Raw genomic sequence first — 26,672 nt, forward strand, 5'->3', positions numbered from 1 at the left:
TCACACACCAGTCGTCTCCCCTCACACACCAGCCGTCTCCCCTCACAAACCAGCTCCCTCCCCTCAACACCGGAAAGCTCCCCTCACACACCAGCCCTCTCCCCTCACACGCCAGCCCATCCCCTCATATGCCAGCCCCCTCCCCTCACACGCCAGCCCCCTCCCCTCACACGCCAGCCCCCTCCCCTCACACGCCAGCCCCATCCCCTCACACGCCAGCGCCCTCCCCTCACACGCCAGCCCCCTCCCCTCACACACCAGCCCTCTCCCTCACAAGCCAGCCCCCTCCCCTCACGCACCAGCCCCCTCCCCTCATACACCAGACTGCTCCAGCTCCCTCTGCCCACAGGCAGGCATGGCTAGTTCCCTTTGATCTGAGTTTCCAGGATTAGGAGAAACCCACAGTAAAAGTGTTAGAGCCCTTGAAGGTATTTTTATAAGTGATGTTTTTCATGATCACACAGAGAAAAACAACGGAGGAGAGATGCCAAGTCACACAGGCTTTAAGATTTGCTGGAAAATCACATACACATAGAGGGCACAGTTGACCCAGGATTTAGGACAGAGATGTGTTTATAACCTAATTTCGTTAAATGTAGGATAACTTATTTTCATAATTTTTTGGTTGCCCTTTTTTCCCACTGAGGTGTTCCCCTTCACCCTGGCATTCTGCCCCCTCCCACGTGTGTGGTGCCTCCAGGGGGCTTTTCTCAGCTCAGGGGTCTGGGTCCTTCAGTGCCTGACTCCGTCAGCTCTGGATGCTGGCCCAGGGAGGAGCCCCCAGATATGGCAGAGAGACCCATGGATGGGAGTGCCCAGCTGCGGTGACTGGCCCAGGAGGCGGGCATGCGACCCAGGCAGGGCCAGGGAGGCCGTTCCCGGGACTTCTTCAGGAGAGTCTCGGAGAGAAGAGCCTGTTCTTTCAGCCGCTCACCCAGCACTCAGCCAGGCATGCAGGAGTCAGGGCACGGCCTGGGGTGAGACAGACCCAGACCCCCCTGCCCCACAACTGGTGTCCCAGCATCTCATGCCCTCTCTGGTACCGGGAGCCAATGCATCCCCTCGGTGGGCTCAGCTGACTTTGCCCTGGTTCCCGTCACACCTAGGAGGGTAACCAGTGTTGTCTCTGTGATGAACCAGGGACAGAATTGGGGTAGGGGGCTGGGCAACACTTTTTGCCTCTTTCGTGTTCTACTGAGTGGGTGGTGTGGAAAGTGATGCTCAAAAGGCATCTCCCGGCCCTTCCCCAAGGGCATGGAGTCCCAGGGAGGGGCAACGGTGCTGGCGGGCAGGCAGGGGGTGGGGGTGGCCTCAGGGCCATTGACTGGAGGACTTTGACCTTCAGATGAGGCCCTGAGGCTTTGCTCTTTGCTTCTCAGAGGCAGCCCCAGTATTATGCTGAGTGAAATAAGTCAGTCAGAGAAAAACAAATGCCATATGATCTCTCTCATATGTGGAATTGAAGAAACAAAACAGGATCATAGGGGAAGGGAGGGAAAAGTAAAGTAAGAAGAAATCAGAGAGGGAGACAAAGCATAAGAGACTCTTTAAATCTAGGAAACAACCTGAGGGTTGCTGGAGGGGAGGGGGTGGGGGATGGGGTAACTGGGGGACGGGCATGAAGGAGGGCACGTGATGTGATGAGCCCTGGGTGTTTTATGCAACTGATGAATCACTAAATTCTACCCCCGAAACTTAAAAAAAAAAAAAAAAAAAGCGGCAGCCCCAGAATGGCGACCCGGCTCTCCTGGAGGCTGCCAGCTTCCCTTCCGGCAGCCCTGGGTACCACGAGCCTTGTCCCAGTGAAGGAGGGGAGTGCCTCAAATAGCACCCTGTTACCAGGTACATAGGGGCCATCCCTTCTCGGAGAGGGGCTGAGGCTGGACTCTGCTGGCGGTGAGCCTGGGCACCTGACACCCTGCTCGGGAGCTGACCCCAGTCGCCGCAGCCCACTGGCTTCCCTCTGGCCTCACACCCCCCAGCTCCGCTCACAGCAGTGGGGGTGGGAGGGCGGGGAGAGCAGGGGCACAGTGGGGACACCTCGCTGTGACCCAGAGCCATCCACGGAGCTGGCCTGGAGTCCCCCTGGTCAACGCGCACCAGAGCCGAGGATGCAGAGCCCTCCCTGCACCGGCTCCTGCAGCGTCCACCGCTGCTTGCCGACAAGACACCAGCTGGCCCAGCAAACAGGCCGGGACTGAATTTAGGGCACTGGATAAGGACACCTCCAGGAAGCTAAGTCTCTGCTCTGAGAAAGAGGGCACGATGCAGGGGGCCATGCCCAAAACTGTCTGGAAAATAACTCAGAATCAGCATTTGCCCTGGCGGTAAAAACCTCACCACATATAAGCAGACCTCAAACCCAGATATTCACACCGATTGCCCAGGCGAGCCCGGCCCCCTCTGCTCTGGGCTGGCAAGCTCTGGCCAGTGGTAGCAGCAACCGAAGGTCCAGGAATGCCTGATGGTGGCTGTGGGGCCAGCTGGCAGGAGGACAAAGCTCTGCCCTTCACACACTCCCATCGACCTGGCCATCCTCCTCCCTGCATCCAGGAGGGGACTGAGCCTCTAGAGGGTCTCCTGCATGGCCCCCAGCTCGTGCCTGCACACACACGTGCACACACGCACACCTTGCTCTACGTTCTGGAGAGAGTGACAAACAAGTACCACGTGCGGAGATGTGGAACCGCGAGGCACGTGTGTCCGTGCGTGCGTGCGTGTGGAAAGGCACAAGAAACGCAAACAGGAGCACCCAGTGCTGAGTGTACCCCCAGAGCTGCGCGGGCTCTAAACCTCCTCACGACCACGCTTTCCCAGCCCGGGGCACCTGGCAGGTGTGGCAGAATCTGCTGCCTGGGGATTGGATTTCAATGAATTACAGACCTTAAAACCAGACCTACAGAGGTGTTGCCCCCCAGCTAAAAGAGAACTGTAAACACACACACACGTGCAACAGAATAAGAAAATTCAGAAAAACTGCTTACAGTTAGTGATCATCTTTCTATTACTGAAACTCAAAAGGTCTGTGCTATTTTAAAATTTTAGCCATACCCTGAGCTCGCGCTCCAGCGCCCTGAGGACTGGTATTGCCCACAGAAGAGTCACAAGTCCGCTGTGTGCCCCGTGTCATTTGGACACGCCTGGAGCCCCCAGGTGCTGCCTGGGACAAAACTCCAGGCGGGGGTCCCAGGAAATGAATTAACACAACTTACAAAATTCCCTTATGCGCTGATTAACAGAATCCAAAGGAGAAATGATGGGGCCCCATTTCCCTGTCTGGGTCTGCAGAGTCTGGAGCAACAATGGTCGGCTCGGGATGCCCATGGTGGACACCCGCCTCGGCCCTCAGGGCAGGAGCACCCTCAAGTCAGCTCGGAGGGGGGGCCCTGGGATGGAAGAGGGAGCCTTTGGGGACGTGACAAGTTGTCTTCCTCTTTGATTTGAATCGGCCAGCCTTATCTTATAATACTTTAAAATTCAATTGTAAATTAAGCTTTTAAATGTCCCTAAGGAAAATGTCCACAACAAAGAGAAACAATTGGTATAAATAAAAACTCACCCTATTTTGGAATAAAAATGGTAATAATTTAGAACTCGGTGGGAATGTCTTTTGGCGCACTATGTCAATATTTTCTCAAAATCAGTTCAGGGCAGTAGAGGTTTTCGCAGTTGCAAGGAGACAACACTAAGCTCACGAAGGAAGCTTCTGGCTTCGGAGGTCAGGTGACCACAAACAGAAAACGCGCAACCACAAAGAAGTACTAAGTCAAAGTGCACAAACTGACTAATTCGGAACTAATTTTGTAAAGTTGATGAAATTACTTATTCATTCAAAATCTTGCTCTGTGGTGTGGGAGGGGACACAAGCTGCAGGAGGCGGGGGCGAGCTCAGCCCCGCCTCCAGGTCAGGCCCCATGATGCTGGAGAAGGGTTCGAGCCTGGCTGGCTGGGCTGGAGCAGAATGCAGGAGTGGGGAGCCTCCCCTGAGGGGCGGGAGCCCCCAGCCCCATGCAGAGCACCCACATGAAGAGATCGAAGCTCGTGAGTTAAAGGGATGGCCAACGTCGCACTGCTGGACAGGATGGAGCTCAAAGGCGGCCCAGTGCTCACACTGAGGACCCTCAGGCATCCTCATGGGAAAGAGGAGGAAGGGGTAAGTGTGGTGTGGGTTCCCATTCCTTTCACGCCCTTTGCTTCCCCAGTAAGAAGTGAGCACGGCAGAGGGAAGGCCTTACAGGGACGCCCCCTCTTCACTCCGGAGTAGCAACCACCCAGCCTCAGCCAAGCTGCACAGCAGGGAGGAGAAGAGGGGGAGGCAGATGGCCAGACAGGGGGGCAGGACAGATGGTGGGACAGGCGGCCTTGCCACCCCCGCACCCCCAGTGTAAGCCCAGTGATGGAGCATAGCCCACCTAGCGTGTGGGGAGTCCCGGCCCCCTGCCCACCACCCTCCACCCTCTCCCCAGCGGCTGTAGCAGGATGTGAGCTGGTCTCCAAACAATGGTTCCCAAGACAGACCACCCCACGTGCCCCCCACCATCCCAACACTCAGCAGAAGAGAGCTTTCCAGACCTCAGCGGACCCCAGGTAGGCTTCAGCTGGACAGAGTCCAGGTTGCTCAGGGGTGAGGGCTGGGGGCCTCAGGCGCCAGCGCAGCCCTGGGTCTCTCTTAGACCAGCTTTCCAGTAAGGCCTTGGACCCCCCCACTGCAACACCACAAATCCAAGAATGCTGTAAAGAAAGCAGAGAAGGGGCACCTGGGTGGCTCAGTCGTTGGGCGTCTGCCTTCGGCTCAGGTCATGATCCCAGGGTCCTGGGATCGAGCCCCGCATCGGGCTCCCTGCTCCGCGGGAAGCCTGCTTCTCCCTCTCCCACTCCCCCTGCTTGTGCTCCCTCTCTCGCTGTGTTTCTCTCTGTCAAATAAATGGATGGAATCTTTGAAAAGAAAAAAAAAAAAGAAAGAAACCAGAGAAAAGCCCCGGTTGTAGCACTTTGTTTGAATTTGACTGCTCCTCCCCAGTGGTGCTCCCCCCACACTCAGCCAGCCGATCTTCAGGCCCTGGACACAGGAGAAGCTGCCCAGACCACATTGGACTGTTAAGGAAACCCACTGCCCACGGGTCACCAGGCCCGGAACCCCTCACTGCCTCCAAACATGGACCCCGGCCCTCCTGCAGGTCTTCACCACCGTCTGGCCGACTGGCAGCCATGACCCATGCCCCCAAAGTTGGCTTTGTCTCGATCACTACACCCCGGGGACTGCCAGGCCCCAGACCCCAGCCATCCTTCCGCAGATCTGGTGCTCCAAACAGGTACGCGCTCCTGCTCTCACACGTCCGCAGCCCTGCCCTCTGGCCCATCGATGACAGGTGGCCGATTACTCGTGTGCCCATCCCCCACTCGACTGCCTGCTTTCTCCATGGGGGGCTGCACACAGCATGCCCAGTCACCAGGAGGGACTGTCAGGGGCTTTGTCCTTACCCCCCCACACACACACCGGCAACAGCTCCTGCTGGTTGCCCTTCCCACTCTGCGCTCTCTCAGGACTCAGGAGCCTCTCCTCCCTGTGGCCTCCAGGCTTAGGTGCGGAGCTGAATCCTGGGCAGGTCACCACCCCTGTGGCCCCCTGCACCGGTCCAGCACGCCTGGTCAGGGAGTCCCCAGGGTGGCCAGCTGCTTCTGCTGGGACTTGAGGAAGCTGGCAAGGCTCCAGTCGTTTTAGGTATTGGTGGGCAGAGCGCGGTGCAGATGAATCACAGAGAAAACCATCAAGAGCTATCCGTACATCACCTAACTTCCACCAACACCCCCTCAGAGGAGGTGAAGGCTATTCCCCAACCTGCACAGGGGAGAATTTAGGCTTGGAGAGGTGCACAAATCCACCCAGGATCACAAATCCAAAAAGTAGCTGCCCTGACAAAGGACGGCCTTTTTTCATAACTCAGTTTCCCTACTGGCTCCTGCTGGGTGTTAAGAGCCAGGGCTGCACAGGGCTGCCAAGTGAGCGGCCACCACGTGTCCCAGGTAGGAAGCTGGTGGGTCACACCAGGGTCAGGCTCATGGGCCCACAGTGGGCTAGCTTGCACGGACACCACATGTCAACTCTGAATGCCCAGGGAGCATCCATCCACACCAGGAGGCTGGCCCCATCCTGGGCTGCAGCCAGGTCATTGCCGAAGCCCAAGAACGGCCCCACCCAGGGCGGGCCCCAGTGGTCGGTCAGCCGGGCCCACACATGCCTGCAGCCGGACCCGGGCCACAGATGGCCTGTCCCCAGTTGTGTGGGGGCCAGCCAGGCCACCGCGGACCATGCTGCCTCGAGGGCACAGCACTCGGCCGCAGAACACGGCCAAACGCCTGCCCAGGAAAGACTGATGACTCACACCAATAAATATTTCATCTTTATGGTATAGTAACAGAGACAAGCCGTTCTGATGATGCGTTTGGAGGAATCAAGGGCCCCCAGCAGCATGGGGAAGAGTGTGTGCCCGAGATGGCAAGATGAACCAGGTGGGCACAGAATTTAGAAGCAATGTGCTGGGCTCAGGTCCAGGGTGGGCTGCAGGTCCAAATCCAGCTCTGTCACTCACTGGACGGTGACCATGGGCACCCATGTCTCAGTTTGTCATTTGCAAAATGGGCTTTATTAAAGCACGCGGAGTACCTGGCAAGTGCCTGGGGCACAGCAGACACCCAATAAGGAGTCCTCAGGACTCCTCAGCAACCCTGGTGGAAGCTGCCGAGGGTGATAAAAAATAAGCCAAACAATGACATCACTCCCTGATAGCATCATCCCCTGACAGTGGCCTGAGTTCTCCAGGGGACAGCACCTTCCCGGAACAGCTGACCACACACCGACGTCCAGCCAACAGAGCCCCGTGGGGAACCTCAACACCCAGGAGGCGGCAAGGACCCACAGCGAGGGCGGGAGACACCCCTCCACCGCACCTGGTCCCCGGATCTCCGGACAGGCACACTTGGGGTTGCTCTGGGCTGTGCCTCCTGCCCAATGCCCCTGCCTCTTCCCGTCTTTCAGAGCCCTCCCTTGACATCAGGGGGCAGTGCACTGGGGTGCAGGGGCAGCATATTGGGGGCCGGGATGCTGGGCATTGGGACAAGAGGCTGGGGTGCGGGCACTGGGGCGGGGCACCGGGGACTGGGGTGCGGGGCATCGGGGGCTGGGGTGCGGGGCCCTGGGACAAGGGGCAGAGTACGGAGGCCGCGTGGGGCGGGGCCCCAGGGGCGAGGGGGCGGGGCGCAGGTGCCCAGGTGAGCCCGGAAGGGAGGGCTTGGGGCGCCGCGCAGGCTGTGAGCGGCTTCGGGGAAGGAGGAAGGGGCGGGGGCCTGGTGGCGGGAAGCGTCGGCTGGGAGTGCGCAGCAAGTGGAGGCCGGGAGGTCGGTGGTGTCCACGCCGAAGTGCCGCGGGAGCGAGGGGAGCGGCGGGAGGAGCGCAGGAGGGCACGGACGTCGCGCCCTCTCACTGGGTCTCACGGAACGCGCCCCGAGCCGGTGCGCCTGTGTGCCAGGGCGTGTGGCCGCAGCCTTCTGGCCACCCACCGGAGAAGCGCAGCCTGGGCCCTGCTCCAGGTCCCTCCCCAGCCCCTGTTCCTTCAGAGACCTGGAACAAGCGGCAGGCGCCACCATGGCAGAGTGCAGGCCGGATGGGCGGGGCTCCTGGGGGGCCCAAGGGAGGACCCTCCCAAGCCCTCCAACTTCGGCCCGGGCTGGAGTGTGGGTCAGCGAGCTTGGAGAGTCACCCCAATACCAGAAGACCTCCGCTGAGCCAGCTGCGGACTGAAGTCTGGATGGACATGGGGGCGTCCCCCTCTACAGGAGGGGTGTAGGAGAGGGCCAGCCCTCAGACATGGAGTATGACTCACACTCAGGAAATCAAGGTGGGCAGATGTAACACAGCCCAACTTCTCCGTGAACTCAAAGATGGCCCTAGAACCCCTCCCCAGCAGGTCGACTTGAAAGGAGGGTCCCCAGGCTGAAGCTGGACACCCACAAGGGAGCACACTTCATCCTCTTAAAGAGATTGCAGGGGCAACTTGCAAAGAAATCTAGGGTCCAGTTATCCCAGCAAAAAATAATCATGAAATCTTACCCACACCTAAGAGGTTCACACGTCAGTTCTGAGACAGTTTTGAACTCACTAAATTTGTCTTTAAGATACTTTTATCACCATAACCAGTGTTGCCCCAAATGATGTTTTAGAAGAACCTTCTTAAGCAAAGCTGACAGTGGGCCTCCCTGAGGCCGGCTTAGCACTCTGCCGCTTCCCACATGATCTGCTAAATTAGTGCCCTGAAAACTCTAGATTGTAGGACCAGTTTAGATGTTTAGACACCCAATAAACCAGTTCCCTGCTATCTCCCAGCCGGGCAGGTCAGCTTGGCAGGGCTGCTTCCCCGCTGTCGGCCACTCTGGAGGACGAAGGAGGAACAGCTCAGGAGAAAGCTCTCTGGCTGCAGAGGGTCCCTACCCTGGGGACAGGGACCCCATGGAAGCATGCTCCAGTCCCATCTGGAGACAGACCCACACTGCTGGGGGAGATGCTCCTGAGACTCAGGCCCTCAGCCCTGGGAGGAGGCTAGGCCACCCCTTCCAGGAGGGGCAGCCAGGCGCGGGACCCTGCAACACCCCGGGGGACAACCCGGGCCGTGGCTGCAGTGGTGGGTCTGCACACCAAACCAGACACGCGCACCTAAGACAGCTGACTGTGAATGGTTTTCAGAGGGAAAACGAATTCGCAAACCTTGCAGTCTAGTTGTGTTCTCACGAATGACACACCAGGAACGCAGACTTGGGGGGGTTACGCACTGAAGCTTCCGGAGCACCACGGAGGAGCTCTTCTGTAACTGCGGGGGCAGGAGCATGGCCACGGGCATCGGCCTATCTGGAGAGGGAAGCGTGCTCTGCATCCCCAGACGGACAGACTGCACCTGACAGCTGTGTGTTTAAACTGTAGGAGATCTGTTCTGAAATTTCTTTCAAATGCATGTTATTTTCAAACGATTAAATAGTAAACTTGCTAGGATGACAATCACCTCTGTTCCCACACTGCTAGCAGCATGGGACACTGTCCCAGGGGCCCCGGGGGCACCACCCTCCTGCACCCCACCCCCGCTGGGACAGAGTCCTGGGCTTGGCCGCCTGGATGCCAACAGCCCGGGACCAGACGAGGCAGGGGGCTGGGGGTAGTAGTCTTGGCTTCCAGGACCCAAGGGAAACAGAAATTTAAAATGCTTGTTTATGAATTGTCTTCTCCTTCGAAAAGAATTTGAGGTGACTTACTAAATCTGAACACTTGTGAACTGAGCCTGTTTGTTTAAACAGAGGAGCAATTAAAGGACCCAAACAGGGGTCCCAGATTTGGGACCAAGTGGATTACTGCAGGTGGGTTACGACAGCAGCTGGGCTACCCTGATCTTTGTTTTGCCAGCTCAGGCCCGTGGCCCACGAGTGTCCCCCCAGTCCTGGGCTTATCAGCTCCACAGCGCTGGCATGAAGTGGATTAGGAGAGGCTGACCCCACACCTTCAGGGAGCCTTCATCCTGGGCCAGCCCCACCTGGTCAGGGGCGGAACATGCTGGTCAGGGGGGAACATGGAATTCCAAGAGGTGTCCCACTGGGAGGACCCAAGAGACAGGACATCACCAGAAACCAGCACCGAGGGAGGCCTCCCTGGCCGAGCAGTTGGGGTTAATGCACCCCGTGGAAGCCCCCACTGGACTGCCCTGCCTTGAAGGATCCAAGGACTTAGAACCCAGGGGGTTGCTGCCACCTTGGACCCAAACCCTCTGACCACACGTCACTCAGGGCCACGTGGGTGCTCCTCAGGGAAGGTCCGTGGACAAGCAGCTCCAACGGGTCAGGACAACAAGCCCAGCCACCCCTCCCCAAAAGAGTGTAAGCCTGGCTTTTAGAACCAGTTTTATTGAGATATAACTCACATCCCATAACATCCTCCCAGTTAAAGTATGCAATTCAGGGGTTTCAGTATATTCATGGGCTTGTGCAACCATCACCATGAACTAATTTTATTATTTATTTTTTTTTTAAAGATTTTTTTTTTTTTTTTTTTTAAAGATTTTATTTATTTTCTTGACAGAGAGAGACATAGCGAGAGCAGGAACACAAGCAGGGGGAGTGGGAGAGGGAGAAGCAGGCTTCCCGCAGAGCAGGGAGCCCGATGTGGGACTCGATCCCAGGACGCTGGGACCATGACCTGAGCCGAAGGCAGACGCTTAACGACTGAGCCACCCAGGCGCCCTTAAAGATTTTATTTATTTATTTGACAGAGAGAGACACAGCGAGAGAGGGAACACAAGCAGGGGCAGTGGGAGAAGGAGAAGCAGGCTTCCCGCCAAGCAGGGAGCCCGATGCGGGGCTCGATCCCAGGACCCTGGGATCATGACCTGAGCTGAAGGCAGACGCTTAACGACTGAGCCACCCAGGCGCCCCTCACCATGAACTAATTTTAGAAGGCCTCCATCACCGCAAAGAAAAGCTTACACCCATTACCAGTTATCCTTCTACCGGCCCCTGATCTACTGTCTTTATAGATTTGCCTATTCTGGACATTTCGTGCAAATGGATCGTACAAGATGTGATGGTTTGTGTCTGGCTCCTTCTCCTCAGTACATCCTCCACGTTCATCCGTGTTGTGGCGTGTGTCAGCCCTCTTTACGGGTGAGTAGCCTGCCACTGTGTGGATGGACCACATCTTGTTGATCGCTCCACTCATCGGTTGGTGGACACGTGGATTGTTTCCACCTTGTGGCGATGGTGAATAATGCTGCTATGAACCAGTTTCTGTGTGGACGTGAGTGCTCGTTGGCCTGGGGCATAAACCTAGAAGGGGAACTCCGGGTCACGCAGTAACTCTGGGTGATGCTGAGGAGCCGCCAGCTTGCTCTCCAAAGCGGCTGCACCACGTAACGATCCCACGGCAGCAGTGTTTGAGGTCCCGATCTCTCCACGGCCTCGGCAGCTCCCCAGGGGGCCTCCGAGACTTCGATTCCAGCCTCCAGCCACTGGGGGGGGTGCCCCCTCCGTGGATTTTGATCTGCGTCTCCCTGCTGAGTGAGGATATTGAGCTCCTTTCCTGTGGTTATTGGCCCTTTGTAAGTCTTCTCTGTCGCTGTCCTTCCTCAGAGTGTCCTGTCCTTCTGCATGCGCGTGACAGGAGGGAAGGCAGTCCCGCTCTCTGGCCTGACCAGATCTGCTTTCCCACAGCTGCATAAGTGCACCATCTAGACCGGGCCTCTGTCTGCTGGGACCAGGGTCCCTCTGCCACAGCCAGAGCCCAAGGCTGGTGTGGACCGGGCAACGCGGCACCTTCATCACGATTGGGAACATGTTTACTTGCAATGGTGCTCCCCATCACCTGCCTCGGGACCCCAGAAATGGTTCCTGTCCATGTGCAGTGGGTTGAACAGGTGGCCCTCAAAGTCCACCAAGAACCTAAGAATGTGATTTCTTTGGAAAAGGGTCTTTGCAGATGGCAGGAAGGTAGGATCTTGGGATGAGACCATCCTGGATTATCAGGGTTGGGCCCTACATCCAAGGACAAGTGTCCCTACAAGAGAAGGGGAGGGACACACAGAGGAGAAGCCATGGGAAGCAGAGGTAGACATTGGAGCAAGTTGTCTACAAGCCTGGGAATGCCTGGAGCCCCCAGAATCCAGAAGAGACAAGGACCAGATTCTCAGAGCCTCCGGAGAACCAGCCCTATTTTCAGACTCTGGTCTCCTGAACTGTGAAAGAATAAATTTCCTTTGTTTTAAGCCACCTATTTTGTGGTATTTGGTTACAGCAGCGGGGTGAAGGAGTGCACCTGCCCCGCACCTCCCTCCCAAATACCCGAATGAACCAGTGCACAGCAGGGAGGGGGATTGCCTAGTCGTGGCTGTGTTGGAGGCACTCAGAAGTCCTTCTTTATTTTCCAACTTCAGTCCGTGTATCCTGTGAACTTGCCCTGGGCACAGCTCGGCCCGGAGCCCAGGTGAAAATGACCAGAGTTCTAGGCCCTGCAGAGCTTCCTGGCTGCCCCAGCCCACAAACAGGGGTGTCCTGGGTTCTCAGCCAGCTCACACTTGGGGGCTGCAGGTTCTCCAGGCCTCCTGGTGCCTCCGAGAATGGGCACTGCCCCACGTCTGGGCACCCTCTTTTGACAAATCTGTCACTGCAGGAGGGAGACAGCCTTGCACCCGAGTCCGGCTGGCACAGAGTGAAGAGCCCACCGGAGGGACCAGGGGTAAGGCCAAAGTGCACGACTCTCTCAGAAGGGAGGATATTATCTCCATCATGCCTTCTGTTCACTGTGGCAGGGATGCTGTAGGGCCCTGTGTGGGGTGCCTGCCCAGGACACCTGCAAACAGGCCAGACTGACTCCAGAAGGTCCCGGGACCCCAAGTGCCAGGCCATCCCAGAGGCAGACAGGAAGAGCGTCTGGACAAGACCTCAGCCCACAACCACCAGGAGCCCACCAGAGTAGGGGCGAAAGGGCAAACAGAGCCATCCAAACCAGAATGATCAACAATCAAGGAGTGGTTTTCCCTCAGATGCATGGGATGTTCTTCCTCAAGGGCACAGACTGGTTTCCCAAGATTGCTTTGTCACGTACAAGTTCAACCCCCTGGTTATATACACCTGACCAACGCTGTACACGGGGTTTTGGGTTGGAGAGCTAGGCCAGTCAGGGCCCACCCCTGCGCGTGTTTGGGTATATCTGGGGATGGTTTCGGCCATCACAATGCCACAGAACAGAGTCCAGAAATAAACCCAGACATACATGGGCAATTGATTTTTGACCAAGGGGCCAAGGAAACTGGATGGAGAAAGAAGAATCTTTTCAACAAATAGTGCTCGAACAATGGGACAGCCACAGGCAAAAAACGATCCTCCAACCTTACCTGTGAACATACACAAAAATTAACTCAAAATAGAAAAATCTTAGTGATCTTGGGCTTGGCAAAGTGTTCGTAAATAGTTCACAGAGAACGTGAACTGTATATATATTAAAAAAAAAATCAATAAATTGGATTTCATCAACATTAAAAAGTTTGTTCTTCAAAAGACCCTGTTAAGAAAATGAATAGTCAAGCCACGGACTTGGAGAAGATATTTGTCAAACGTGTGTATTTTTTTTTTAAAGATTTTATTTATTTATTTGAGAGAGAGAGAATGAGAGAGAGAGAGCACATGGTGGGGGAGGGTCAGAGGGAGAAGCAGACCCCTCGCTGAGCAGGGAGCCCGATGCGGGACTCGATCCCGGGACTCCAGGATCATGACCTGAGCCGAAGGCAGTCGCTTAACCAACTGAGCCACCCAGGCGCCCAAACGTGTGTATTTTGAAGGACTTACATGTAGAACAAAAGAAGAACTCTTACAACTAAACAAGACCACCACTTGATTTTAAAATGGGCAAACATTTGAATAGACACTTAACTAACGAAGACCTGCAGAGTGACGGATGAGCATGAAAAGATGCTTGACATCATGGTCATCGAGGAAATGCAGTTTCTTAAAAAGTTCATGAGCCACATGAACCAGGGGTGCCTCTCCCAGCTCTCCCGGGAGTGAGCACACACGTCCACAGCAAGCTGTGTGTGTGAGTGCACAGAGCAGCTTCATCCGTAACAGTCAGAACCTGGAGAGAACCTGCACGTCCGCTCGTCAAGGGAACGACAGACGGACAAGCTGTGGGCTGTCCACACAGTGGAGCACCTGTTGGCAGCAAGAAGGGCTGAGCTACTACATGAATCTCAAAATATTTGGGTTGAATTGCAGCCAGACAAAACAGACTACACACGGTAAGTATGTATAAATCTGTGTGCCCACCATTCCGGACGACACGAACTACACCTAGTGAGAGAAGGCAGAGCCGTGGCTGCCTGGGGGTGGAGGTGACAGGCCAGCCCCACCCTCTTGCTCTCCTGTCAACCACGGGACCTCGAGGACAAGATCGTAGCTAGGGAAGCCTAGGGTGAGGGCCTGCCTGGGGTCAGCCAGGGCGCACACGGGCCAACCTGGGAGGTCCACGGGGGGACACTCGGCATGGAGGCCAGAGGGCACATCGAGGGGCCACCCTCTGCTAGGGACACCCCCAGGTACCGGCCCGGAGGAGGGCGAGCCCCTGAGTCTGTCACAAGCCGCCGGGTCAGGAGCAGGGCCCCTCACGCCTGGAACGGCCCCTGGGGGTGCCGCAGTTGACCCCGCTGTGGTTGGAGCCCACGGTGGGCCCACCCCTGAGGCCTGGGGCCACACTGGGCTGGGAGGCCGGTGCCGACACTGTCTTTGAGGGCCAAAGCAGAACTGGAAAGGCCTTCACTTGGGCTGCTGACGCCACTCACCTGGGAACACCGTGCTGGCCCGCTGGTCCTCGACCCAACAGCCGGCAGCCCGTGGGTCTCCGGATGTGAGGAGCCGGGCCTGCTCAGTGACACGACTAAGGTTGGGGCTGTGGGGTCAGTGTTGATGCCCCATGTGGGAACCCGCGGAACCCCAGCCCCCAGCCCACAGGCCCAGCGCGTGGGGGCACAGAGGACGGAGGGCGGGCGGGCAGCTCTGAGGCGTGGCCTGTCCCCGGTGGTGACACGGCCCGTGTGCAGAAGGAGGCCGAGGCTGGCACGTAGCCTAGGGGGGACATGTCCTGTCCAAAGACAGTGTTTCATTTACTGCCACACGTTTGCGTGACCAAGAGGAACCCTCCAGGGCATGAGCTTTCAGGCTGGCGTCTGGTTGCGGTGGGAGCAGGCAGAAGCAGCTTCGGTCGTGAGAGTTAGGGGCTGGTGGATTCCATCTCAGCCCCACCCCCACCACAAGCAAACCCTGTGGGCTATGCCTTCAAAGCATGCTGCCCGACCACCCCTTGCCCCTCCCTCCGCCGCACCCCCAGCCCGCTGGGGGCCAGCAGCCAGAGCTTGCCCACGGTGCCCCTCGGACGCCCTGGCCCTGCTCCTCTCACCAGGCTGCAGCACCCAGACTTCCTCCTGTCCCTCAAGCCCGGCCGGCACAGTGGAGCCTCCAGGCCTTCACCCTCACCGTCCCCCCAACAGCTCACTCCTCCATCCCGAATGTCGTCCAACATCACCAAAGGCCTCCCTGGTGTCTCCGGCATGCAGCGTGACTCGGGAAGGAAGAAGAAGGGAGTACCACAGAAGGCATGTGTGGGCAGGCGGGCCTGGCCTGGACTCTGGAAGTTACCCAACAAGGAAGCCTAAATGACCTCCAGCTGTCCCCCGCCAACCACCCCGTAAAGGCAGAGAGCAAATATCCCGGGGCTGCCCTGATTTGGGCAGGTTAAACCCTTGGGGCTGATCTCAGGAGGGGTGAGGGTTGGCACCCATCTGGATCAGGGCCGCTCCTCACTCCCAAGAGCCCGCCCTCCCCGAGGCTTCTGCCCAAGGCTGACCGCCCAGCAGCCTGGACCAGCGCCTACCCATGTGTGCGGGCCCCAGGTCTCTCCCCCCAGTGCCGGGCAGCCCGAGCACCTGCAGAGCTGCCCCAGGTCCATGGGCAGCAAGGGGAGGACAAAATGACACCAGAGCCACAGAACACCCCTCACCTACATGGTGACACCTGGGGGGTCAGCGCCTCCCCACAACAAGCCACCACAGTGACGGAAGGCTCGGGGCTGGCCGGCTGCCGAGCCGCATTCTCCAATTACGGCTCAACCTTCTTAAAGAGTGACCACGCCGTGATAGAGCACATGGAACACAAGATGATTTTTTAAATATTATTTTTGATTGTAAAAAGTACAGAAATTCTGAAAACTGTAAACAGGAAAGTAAACATCTCCCAGAACCAAACCACTGTTGTTAACCTCTTGGTCTTCTGCCTGTGGGAGCCTGGGCACATAATGAATCCTCAAGCGCGCCCGGCCCCGGAGCACGGCTTCTCCCACCTGCGCAGTGGTAAACGCACATTCAGGCGGCACACTGGGGTCCTCACGGAACCCCTCGAAAACACAGATGTATTCAATGCCTCCAGGAAACTAGACACAGCTCCAACACTACCCTGCCGCCCCCCCACAGGTCTTCAAGAGCGCTTACCCTGAACAGCCAAAAGCAGTGTTTTTACCCTAAAATTAGGATAGATGCACAGTCCCTCTATGGGTCTGTCTTGTTCACAGGCTCAGCCCTCCACTCTGGAAAAAGCCACAGGGACAACTGAGTGCAATTATACAGAAAACCAGAACTGATGCAAAGATCTCTCCAAAAATGTACATCTTCAATTAACTGTTCAGAAGCTGAGCCTCTGAAGACAAGGACAGACATCAGTCAGAATCTGTGCTTTTAAGTGGGTCTTTGTGTCCTCACAAGGAAAGATGCCCAGAGTACCCCTGGGACAAATCTAGAATTTAAAATACATCCACATCAACGCTGCCAGTGAGCACAGCAGCTGAGCTCCCATCTGGGCAGGTCTGGCCTTCTTTCTGTAAAGCTTGTCAGGAGCCCCATTTTCACCCCCCTGCCCCCCACCCTGCCCCGCCCGCCTGGCCCACTGGGTCACAGCAGACCCCACGGTGCTGAACACGCAGGGCACCGGCCCACAGGCAGGCCTGGCTCGAAGAGTCCGCTGACCCGGGGAGGCTTTCAGATGGGGGGAGTGGATGCACAGAGGCTATAACTCTCCCACGGAAGATTCTGAGCTTCCAGAACAGAATTCTCCTGGTAAGTTTTTGTCCTTCTCTATTGTTTATAAAATGCAATTCCAAGTGCCTTGACATCTAGTCCACCAATACGAAGGTGTGTCTGCCATGAGCTGGGCACTGCCCTGCACGCCCGGAGCTCCTGACCCGTGCCCCTTTCCCCACGCCCTGCTGCAGCAAGCTGAGGAGGGGCCACGTGGCTCTCCAGAAGCTCTGAGGAAGAGGGCTTTCCCTTGTCCCAACCCCCCATTCTACAGCTAAATGTTAAATTAAGTCATTCCTACTCATTTCAAGCAACTTTGCATCCAATAGGGCGGTAAGTTCTAACAAGGCCTAAATCAGCTGGGCCGGTCCCCCTGGGAGGTCCCGGGGAGACCTGGCTGGCTCTCCCCCAAGCTAGAGAGCAAATGCCCCACCGTCTGAGCCCACATGAAGTCATGACTCGGTGGCCATACGGAGTGATCTGCCCTGTGGGGTGAGACACCAGGGCTGCCTCCCCAACACTGAGCCTCTAAATCTTCCAGGGAAACAGCCATACAGCGTGAGCCCTGGGGCACAGGACTGCTGCCGTCACTTGCTGTCCCAGGCAGAGGACAGCCGGGAGCCCGTCCCTCTGTGCCCGCCGTCCAGCTCCCCACCGTCCACGTGGCAGCCACTGTCCCACAGGGCTGGTGAGCCCCCGAACGGAGCCAGTCCAAGTGGAGACGCCGACTTCACCGACGTTCGTGGGAATGTCCGGGTCTCCTGGTTGGTATGTTGATTACATGATGAGACAGTAATATTTCAGATCTATTTGGTTAAGTAAAATGTATTATTAAAATTAATCTTGCCTGTTTCTTTTTACTATATATTTTTTAACGTGGCTACTTGAAAATTTGCAGCTGAGGCCTGGGCCGTATCTCTGCAGGACACCATTGCTCTGGGGCTCTACCCTTCCCTCGGCTTTAGACTACACAGAGTTTCTGCAACCATCAATAGCTAATTACACTTGTCGACATTTAACCAACGTCCAGCCTCGATGCCGCCCCTTTTATCCCCCCGGCTTCCCTGCGAGCCCTCTTTCCCTCTTGCCGAGGAGCATCTGTCGGGAACAAGCCTTGCCGTGAGCTCACCGTGGGGTGCCTGGGCCAGGCTGTGCCTTGCCCCGCATGGGAGTCCGTCCCGGGGTGAGACCCCGCACCATGGCCCACGCTTCCTCTGTCTGCTTCTTCCTCGGAGACATCCGCCAGGCTTTCCCTGTTCTTTACAGTTACCCTGTCTTTTCTCCGTTAAGTTCTGAGATTTTTCACCGTGTTCCGCAGTTTTACACATGTCGCAGGGGATTTCATGTTGTTTCTCCTGCTTCAAACTCCATCTCCTTTCACTGGAGGACTCTCATCTTTCTTCCATTCGGGGAAATTCCCAGCTGCTGGTTTTGTTTTTTTTTTTCCAAATGGGGCTTTCCCATCAGTCTTTCTCCCCCATTCTCTTGCCTGGACTCCTCGGAGAGCTTTATCGGACCCCCAGGGAGCGCCCCACACTCCCGCACACAGGGGGCACTCTGCACATCCCCTCATCCTGCTTTCCCGGACTGATACCACAGGCTGGTTGTGCAACTGACCATGGGTGCGTGCCCGGTCGCCTGTGAGGTGCGAGAAGGCAGGACCACGTCCACCTGCTCCTCACTCGGCGCCCAGGACCCCGCAAGCGGCAGGAGCTGCGCCACCATTTGCGGCAGGAGCAAATCCAGGCAACGTCCACCCGAGCTCCCGAGCTCCTGCAGCTACCTCTCCATCCAGCTCAGCTCCAGCCCGCATTCACGCCCGCATCTCCAGGCCAGCCAGACCAACTGCCTTTCAGAGGCTCACACTCTACACCCAGAGCTCATGCATGCCATAGATCTTGATTCTTCCAAAGGAAACAGGAGCGGCAACTGCAGGGTTTACCCACCCTTCCCCACACCACCCGAGACCCCCAAGGGTGGGAATCAGGAGCCGGTGCTGAGGGCTCTGGGCAGAGGGCTCTTCCTCCATGGGACAGGTCTGCATCCCGTTATCTGTGGGCTCTGGGGCATTCTGGGGAGCCGCTGGGAAGGTTCCCATGGTGGCAGACGGTCACCCCGAACCTGTGGAGGCCATCCCACAAGGAAGGGCGCTGGATGAGGGCTGGTTATGTGGCCGAGATCCAATTGTGCACAGTCCTGCTGCGGAACCTGGGCCAGAGGACGGAGAACATGCCTTGGGGCGGTGCTCTCCAGGGACCGGCAGGGCCCGCAAACATCAACAGCCACTGCGGGACTTAGAGTGTCCTCACCTACCTAATACAGGACATCTCAGAAGCCCAGGTTCTGTCCCAACTCGGCGGGGGGGGGCACTGCGTGGATTCGCAGCCACTGGGATGCCCCCACCCATGCCAGGGCCCCACAGGGGATGCTCTCTCCTCTGATGAGAATCTAGAAAACAAAGCCAACAGCTAAAACGTTCAGCTGAAGCTTACAAAATTACAGAGGTTGGATTACCAGTACATTGTAACTGTTGACAATAAAACTACCCATCCCACGTGGCTCCAAACAGCCCCCTGATGGGACCGCCTCATCCATAAACAACCGAGCACAGATAAGCAGAGAAACACCCTGCTCCTACGCCCTCCTGAGTCCACGTTTCCACACCATTTTCTTCCTATTGTTTTATCTGCACAGAATATGTTTATGCCCCAAAGTCTTTTTTGATCACCTATCACACACCTCTGCAATAATAAACATATAAATAGATTTTTTTTTTAATTTCCTGTGACCGTGGGAGCCTGGGTGGCTCAGTCGTTAAGCGTCTGCCTTCGGCTCATGTCATGGTCCCAGGGTCCTGGGATCGAGCCCCGCATCGGGCTCCCTGCTCCGCGGGAAGCCTGCTTCTCCCTCTGCCACTCCCCCTGCTTGTGTTCCCTCTCTCACTGTGTCTCTCTCTGTCAAATAAATAAATAAAATCTTAAAAAAAAAAAAAATTTCCTGTGACCGTAAGACTGAGTTTTAGACGTTTCTTCTGGATTGAGTTATCACTGCCACAAGTATCAGTCCACGACCGGTGCCAACAGCACAAGCACGTGCCACGTCCCGGTGAACCATTCCGTGGACAAGGGCCACTAGCGTTCTGAGGCACATCCCGAATGATTTCCCAGCACACACATACGTACATATTTGTAATAAAAACTGAGCAGTATTCCCACTGTTCCTCACCACTCCCTGCGCCACACGCGCTCCGAGGCGGGACGGCGTTCCACCGCACGGCATGGCTACGTTCCAACCTCACCGCTCACGCAGCTTCCCAAGGGAAGGTGGTGCCAGGGTTTTGCCATCATGAACAAAACCGCATCAAACAACCTCGTTCGTGTCTTTCCACGCGTTTCCTTAGAGCGCGTCCCTAGCAGAATTCTAACAGTGGATGCATGCATGTCCCTTCTTACATCTTCCAAATTAGGGGTTCCCAAACGCTCTAAGAGCAACAGGGCCAAGCAGGGCCCATGTTCGAGACCCTGCTCTCCGTTCTCTGGGGAACACACCCAGACGTGGAATGGCTGGGCCGTGGGCTCATTCTGTGCTTAGTGTTTTGAGGACCCTCCACGGTGTTTTCCACGGCGGCTGCACCCCACGGTGCACAGGGTTCCAGTTGCCCCACGTCCTCACCGAGGCTTGTCGGTCTCCGCTCCTTTGAGAGCAGCCATCCTGTGGGGTGTGGGGCGTTGTGACAGCTTTCATGTTACTAAAGCCAACAATGGGCCTGCTGTCCAATCACCAGTACTTCGCCACCTGTCCTCCAACGTTGTGGCAGTTTTCCCGGGACACAGCTGCGGGTCTCGTGGGCTGCCTCTCGCTCTGCCCCATGTCTCCCTGCCGCTTGCCCGCGCTCCCCAAGCCTTCCTACCATGGGACAGAGACGGGGCTGCACACACAGCCTTCCAGCTTCTCTGTGATTTCTTTTCCTACGGGGAAACATTTAACCTATCTAGAACTTATTTTCCTTTTAAGGAGTATGGCGGCAACTTGATTTTGTTTCTCTTGCAGATAGATAAGTATTGATTTGATAAGTATAGATGAGAGGCTAGATCCCTGGTAACCAGATGACAGAGAGGACAGGTGTCTGATGTTTAACACTCTCCTGCCAACCGAAGCTGGAGTGTTTGGGGTCAACACAGCAGACCCACCCGAGAATTCCTGATGTGCTGACCGTGTGTCTCGGCACCAGATCTCACCTCGACGCCACGGAATGCCAACCACCGGCGCAGAAATGGCAGGGCCAAGAGGATGGGGCCAGGCCCCACAGACTGCAGGCCCCCGGGGTTTGGCAGCAACATGGCACCCAGCAGGTCCTAGATCACCCACGCCGCCTCCCTGGGGCTTCTTCAGTGTCCCAGGCCCCAACCTGGCAAGGATCCAGCCCACTGTTGCAAGGGGACAGAGGGGCGCACCCACCACCTGCAGCGGAGCCCTCCTGGCAGGGACAGCCTCTGACCTCCTGTGGCAATTCTCCCCAGCCCCACCACTGTCCGGCCTCTCTCGGGACACCGTGCTGCCCCCCTTTCCCTCAGGCTAGTGAAAAGGGAGCCCTCCCTGTGCTCCCAGCTCCTGGCTTACCGAGGACCCATCTGGCTCTTTGGGAAGGAAGAGTCGGGACTGGGCTGTCAGAGGGTCTTGAGTTTGCAAAGGGGGAGTTTGGAGTTCTCCCACCACATACGCATGATTCATTGTCCTCATAAACATTGTGTGGTGGGCGTGCTCATCCCTGGCTGGAGCGATGAATGGCCCTTCACTTGTTGCTGAGCCCCCACGTCTATCTCTGCCCCCCAACCCACAACTGCTTTCCTTGCACTCTCCCCTTGCACTCTCCCCCACCACGGAGAGGCGATGCCCCTTGAACACAGCTCCCAGCCTAGCACACTGCCCTCTGATGACCCTGGAGGATCCTGTCCGTCCTCCCGAGCAGCCCCCCGGGGTCCAGTCCCATCTGAACAGAAATGGCAGCCACAGGCCTCTGCCTGGACCGGGCCGCCAGCCAGTTCTCGGTGCATCTGGTGGACACGGCCACTGTCCACTAGAGGGAAAGCTGGATGTCTACACTGGACACAGGGACCTGGGAAGGCTCTCTGATGGAGGGCAGCTGGGGCTCTTCTGAGTGACCTGGAGGGACAGCAAACGTCTGCCCGCACTGAAGGAACAGGCTGGCCTCACCTCCTTGGACCCTCCCCCACCCTGTCCTGGGTGCCCCCTCCTCATACAGGTACTGTCCTCCCCCCATTACCCCTGGGGCTACCCCCCCATCAGGCCTCCCACCTTGGCTCTTCCCATTGTGTTTGCCTCCTCCCAGGTCTGCGCCGCCCCCCCCAGGCTTGTCCCTCCCCCATGGCCCTCTCCCCCATCTGCGCTCAGCTTTCCCCTCCCCAGCCTTGGGTCTGCCCCCACCACTCCTGTCTGCTTTCCTTATATCAACCCTCTGCCTGCCCCCTGGACCTGCCCCAGGCTCATTGGGGAGGAATATGCTAAGATCTGGGTGTTGGCTGGGGCAGGCTGGTCACCTTCAGAGAACCCCCAGACTCAGGGAGCACAGGGAGCACTGGGGCTGGAGGCTCCACGCGTGGGCAGGGTGGCCCCCTCGGCCGGCTGACAGATGCCACATAGCTATCACAGGCACGCATCCGTGTCCATTAGAGTGGGCGTCAGCCGGCTCTCGCTCACCTCGGCCTCAGAACTGCCCAGGAAAGGATCTGGGGGTTTGGGCTTCACAGAAGGCTGTGGAAGAGCAGAACTGAAGAGCCCAGAGACAAGAGACCCCTCGGACACCCTGGCCTGGACACAGCTCGGCTCCCTGTGTCTGAGCTGGCCGCAGCAAGGCCCCTGTCCCCAGGGCGCAGTTGAGGCAGGATCTGCGAAGGCCCGGCCTCTGACGGGCAGTGGGCCGTCAGAGTGGGCATGATGATTCCACGGTCCATCCCTGCCTTAGGGAAGCCGTGTCCCCCCGCTGAATTCCCTGGGCATCTTCAGAGGGCAGGCTCCATCCCGCTCCCCCGGCAGCCCTGTGTGTAGAGCTATTACCAGCCTCCTCTGGCAGATGGAAAACCGTGGCACAGAGGCCAAGGCACTGGTCAAAGTCATGCGGTCAACTGTGGTGCTGCCAGGTCAGGTGCAAAGCCCCAGCGAGCGGCCCCCACCAGGCTGCTCACCTCATCCTTCTTAAATATGCCGGTAGTGATGAGTCATCATAAAACTAAATTTAATCATTTAAGCAGCTCCTTGGGCAGATGGGCAGTTGCCAGAGGCTGGGCAGCTCCATGACACGGGGTCTCCTTTTCAGGGGATGAGAACGTTCTGGAACTGGAAAGGTGGTGGTTGCACAACGCTGCGAATGTGCTAAATACCTCTGAATTGTTCGCTTCCAAATGGTTAACTTTATGTTATCTCAATTTCACCTTAACTTAAAACTAATAATGACAACACCCTGGGGGTGAATCACCCGGGGGTAATGCGTCCTGAGAAGCCGAGCAAGCATGGCCAGTGTGCCCCACGCCCAAGGACCGGGCTCCCTGGACCTGTGAAGCCTGAACTTCTCCCTTAAAGCAGCAGTGCCCAGTAATCGCTCTCTGGCCAGACCAGGAACCTAACGCCAGAGTAAATTCCACACTAGAAACAAAATGACCATGAGCAATGGACCCAAAAAGTATAAAACAGGCGAGACTCTTAAGAAAAGTATATTAATGTCACATCACTTCCTTTCTTTGGGATTACCACGTGTCAATTTGGGAAGGAGGGTAAAGCTGGTGTCTCTCCGCAAATCAGGACAGATTTATCCTTTACGGTAAATGCGGCAAGAACACCCCGCTCACCTTGCTGACCCTCACCCCTTACACGATTATCTGAGTACAACTAAATTTCACGGCTCACAACTCGTCCCTACATCCCTTCTCCTTTCCTGTAATTCTTCACATAACTCAAGGGAAACATTGTGTTCTCTGAATTCCTTGTCAACCCCCCCCCCCCCCACCCTGGCCGGGCTCCTCTGCCCAGACCCTGCGTCTGATCAGACACTATGTCCGGAAGCTCAGTTCTGGCTGTGTGAGCTCAATGGCCATTGGGCATCACACACCACGGCTGTAAGGAATTTGCAGAAATGCAAATAAACAAGTCTGTGTGGGATCCATCCTGGAGTTCCAAGAAAAGGGACATTTATCCCTTTCCCAGATCCAAGCAAGACACATGGGATCTTCTGCTCCTATCTTGGAAGAAAGCAAATTTGCAAAGCTTCTCCTGAAAGGACCAAAGGCTATATCCTTCTCACCCCAAAGACATTTTATTAACCACACGGGTGAATCAGTTCTCTCGGGCAGAGCCCCTGAATGCAGGCTGTCAGAGGTCACCCCAAACGTTACAGCCCTGCTGCCCAGAACATGCCTCATCCCCCCTCCCCCGTCTGCACACATGACCTGCCTTCCCCTTGCTAATTACAGAACAATCCGACCATATGCAAAGCTTGCCTGTGTCACACACAATGCTACTGGCCACACTAATTTAAAACTCCTGGGGCGCCTGGCTGGCTGCGTGGGTTAAGCATCCCGCTCTTGGTTTTGGCTCAGGTCGTGATCTCATGGGTCGTGGGATGGAGCCCAGCATCAGGCTCTGCGCTCTGGGGCGGGGGGGAGTCCGCTGGAGATTCTCCCTCTGCCCCTCCACCCCCCCTCAAATAAATGAATAAATCTTTCAAAAAAGAAATAAATAAAAATAAAACTCCTGGGCTGGGAATTCTCTGGAAGGAGGCAGGCCACAAGCCACACAGGCCCAGGAGACGGCCATCTCTCAGCTATGGCTCAGTAGTTATTTTAAATCGTGCGATGAGCACCCACAAGCCCGCTCCCACCCACGTCTACTCCCCATGGCTCCCATCCACTCCCCGCCTCCCCACAGAGCTACCTGCACTCTGGACCCGGACTCATGCGGCCCCTTGAACACAGCTCGGTTGCCATATGTGGTCCTAAATGTATTTTTGGTTGCTTTTAACTCTGTAAAAAGGACGTCATGCATATGTGATATTTTGAGACTGGCTTTTGATTTGTCACATCCTGTGCGCCCTGCCCTTCCCCAAGTTGATACTCTGTAACCGCAGCTTGTGTGGAGCCCCACGGTGCACTCAGCCACGCCCCACGAGGGTTTGGCAGTGTGTGGAGCTCCATGAATGGGCTCACACGCCCCTGGCTCCATGTGCATGTCCCTAGGAGGCAGATGTAACAAATCACCACAAACTTCGTGGCTTACAACAACAAAACTTGTGACTTTGTAGCTCTAGGAGACAGAATTCCAGCCTGGGTCTCACTGGGCTACCATCAAGGGGTCAGCAGGGCTGTTCCGCCAGGAGGGTCCAGGGGAGAATCTGTGCCCCTACCTTTCCCAGCTGCCAGAGGCCTCCCCTGTCCTTGGTCCATGTTCCCTTCTCTGAAGCCGGCAGTGGTGTGCCTCTCAGACCTTCCATAGTCACCGCTCCCTCTGACCCTCTTTGGCCCCCTCTTCCACCATTAAGGACCCTGTGGTTACACTGGGCTCATTGGATAATCCAGAACCATCTTGCTAATTTAAAGTCAGCTTCGGGGGCACCCAGGTGGCTCAGTCAGTGAAGCGTCTGCCTTCGGCTCAGGTCATGATCTCAGGGTCCTGGGATGGAGCCCCGCGTCGGGCTCCTTGCTCAGCGGGGAGTCTGCTTCTCCCTCTCCCTCTGCCTCTCCCCCTGCTTGTGCTCTCTCTCTCTCTCAAATAATTTTTTAAAAAATCAGCTCGTTAGCAACCTTAGCCCCACCTACAGCTTTCATTCCCCTTTGCCACATAACCTAAGATGTTCACGAGCTCCAGGGATCGGGATATGCACATCTTTGGGGGCCATTACTCTGCCACGTCAGACCCTGGCAGTCATGACTCAGGTCCCAGACCCCCCTCTTCTAAGACCTGGGCCAGAGGACATCTTCCTGTGACCAGCTCATTGGGAAAAGGTGGGAGCTTGCTGTGACTTGAGGGAAAGGGTTTCCCTTCACAAGGCAGATGACCATATGAGAAGGTCATGACCGTGCACAGGTTATGGTGGTTCCTGCTCTGTGCATGGAGGTCCTCCACACATTGATGACACTCTTTCCGACAAAGGGCATTTGTCCAGCTCACAGTCCCAGGACAGAGGGGCCTGGGTATCTGGGTGGTGGGGTCTGCAGGGTCTGCAGTCCTAGGGACGGTCCCACACTGGGCGCACTTGGCCGCAGATGTGGCATACTTGCCCTGTTTCAGGTCAGAGGTGTTCTGGTTCTGCTAGTAGGCAGGTGCTGTCCTCCACACTCCAGCAGACCCAGCACCCAGAGCAAGGGGGGTGAGGGGCACAGACTGGGTGCCGTGCAGACAACCGGTCCGTGGAAGATCAAGAAACCTCTTCCACGCCCTGGGCAAGGCCAGCCTTCGTGACCTCTCTGACCTTCCCATTGCAAGTTCAACCTCACTAAGCGGGAGAGGCTTCTACCTCTTTCCAAGAATGGAATGAAGGCTGTGGGCTGCGGCGGCGGACTCCAGCGTGAAACCCTGTGTTCGTGCACTGAGAGGCGCGTGCCCAGCAGGCTGATTCAGCATTCCCTAACCAGCCAGAACTCTCCGACCTCGTGGCACCTCGTCCTGGCGGAGGCGCCCACCTGAGACCATCAGAGTGTGCAGTGGGCGCACTTCCCAGTCAGGAGAAAACTGCAAAGTTCAGTGTTTTCTTCGGTCCAGATTTAAAAGACAAGTAAGAGAGGAATTCGGACATAATACCTGGTATTTCATGAAAACTAGTTAGCCACATTGCTTCCCTTCCAAGGGCAGGTGACAATGCAAAAAATGCACAGGGTAGCCTTTAACTGCTTGATCCCCGGCTCCCCTCCTCCACCTATCCATTCGGGCTGAGCACACTCCAGAGCCAGGGATCTGGGCAGGCCACCCCCATAGGCCTCCTGGGGGCTCTGAACAGCTTCCTCCACAGGCTCAGCCCTTCAG

General features: G+C 56.7%; 1 protein-coding gene across 3 annotated transcripts in view; it reads right to left on the reverse strand.

Moving 5' to 3' along the window:
* ZFYVE28 (zinc finger FYVE-type containing 28) overlaps window positions 1–26,672 on the reverse strand; it is a 118,229-nt gene that overhangs the window by 68,879 nt on the left and 22,678 nt on the right. Inside the window, exon 1 of one of the 3 annotated variants that reach the window (XM_032395484.1) lies at window positions 24,588–24,611. The exons of the other annotated variants lie outside the window; for them this stretch is intronic. The gene's annotated coding sequence lies outside the window, so the exon portion shown is untranslated. Of the gene's footprint in view, window positions 1–24,587; window positions 24,612–26,672 lie in introns of those variants that run through there. 3 annotated transcript variants of the gene reach the window in all.

Source organism: Phoca vitulina, unplaced genomic scaffold, assembly GCF_004348235.1.
Source record: "Phoca vitulina isolate PV1807 unplaced genomic scaffold, GSC_HSeal_1.0 scaffold85, whole genome shotgun sequence".
Taxonomy (NCBI): Eukaryota; Metazoa; Chordata; class Mammalia; order Carnivora; family Phocidae; genus Phoca; species Phoca vitulina.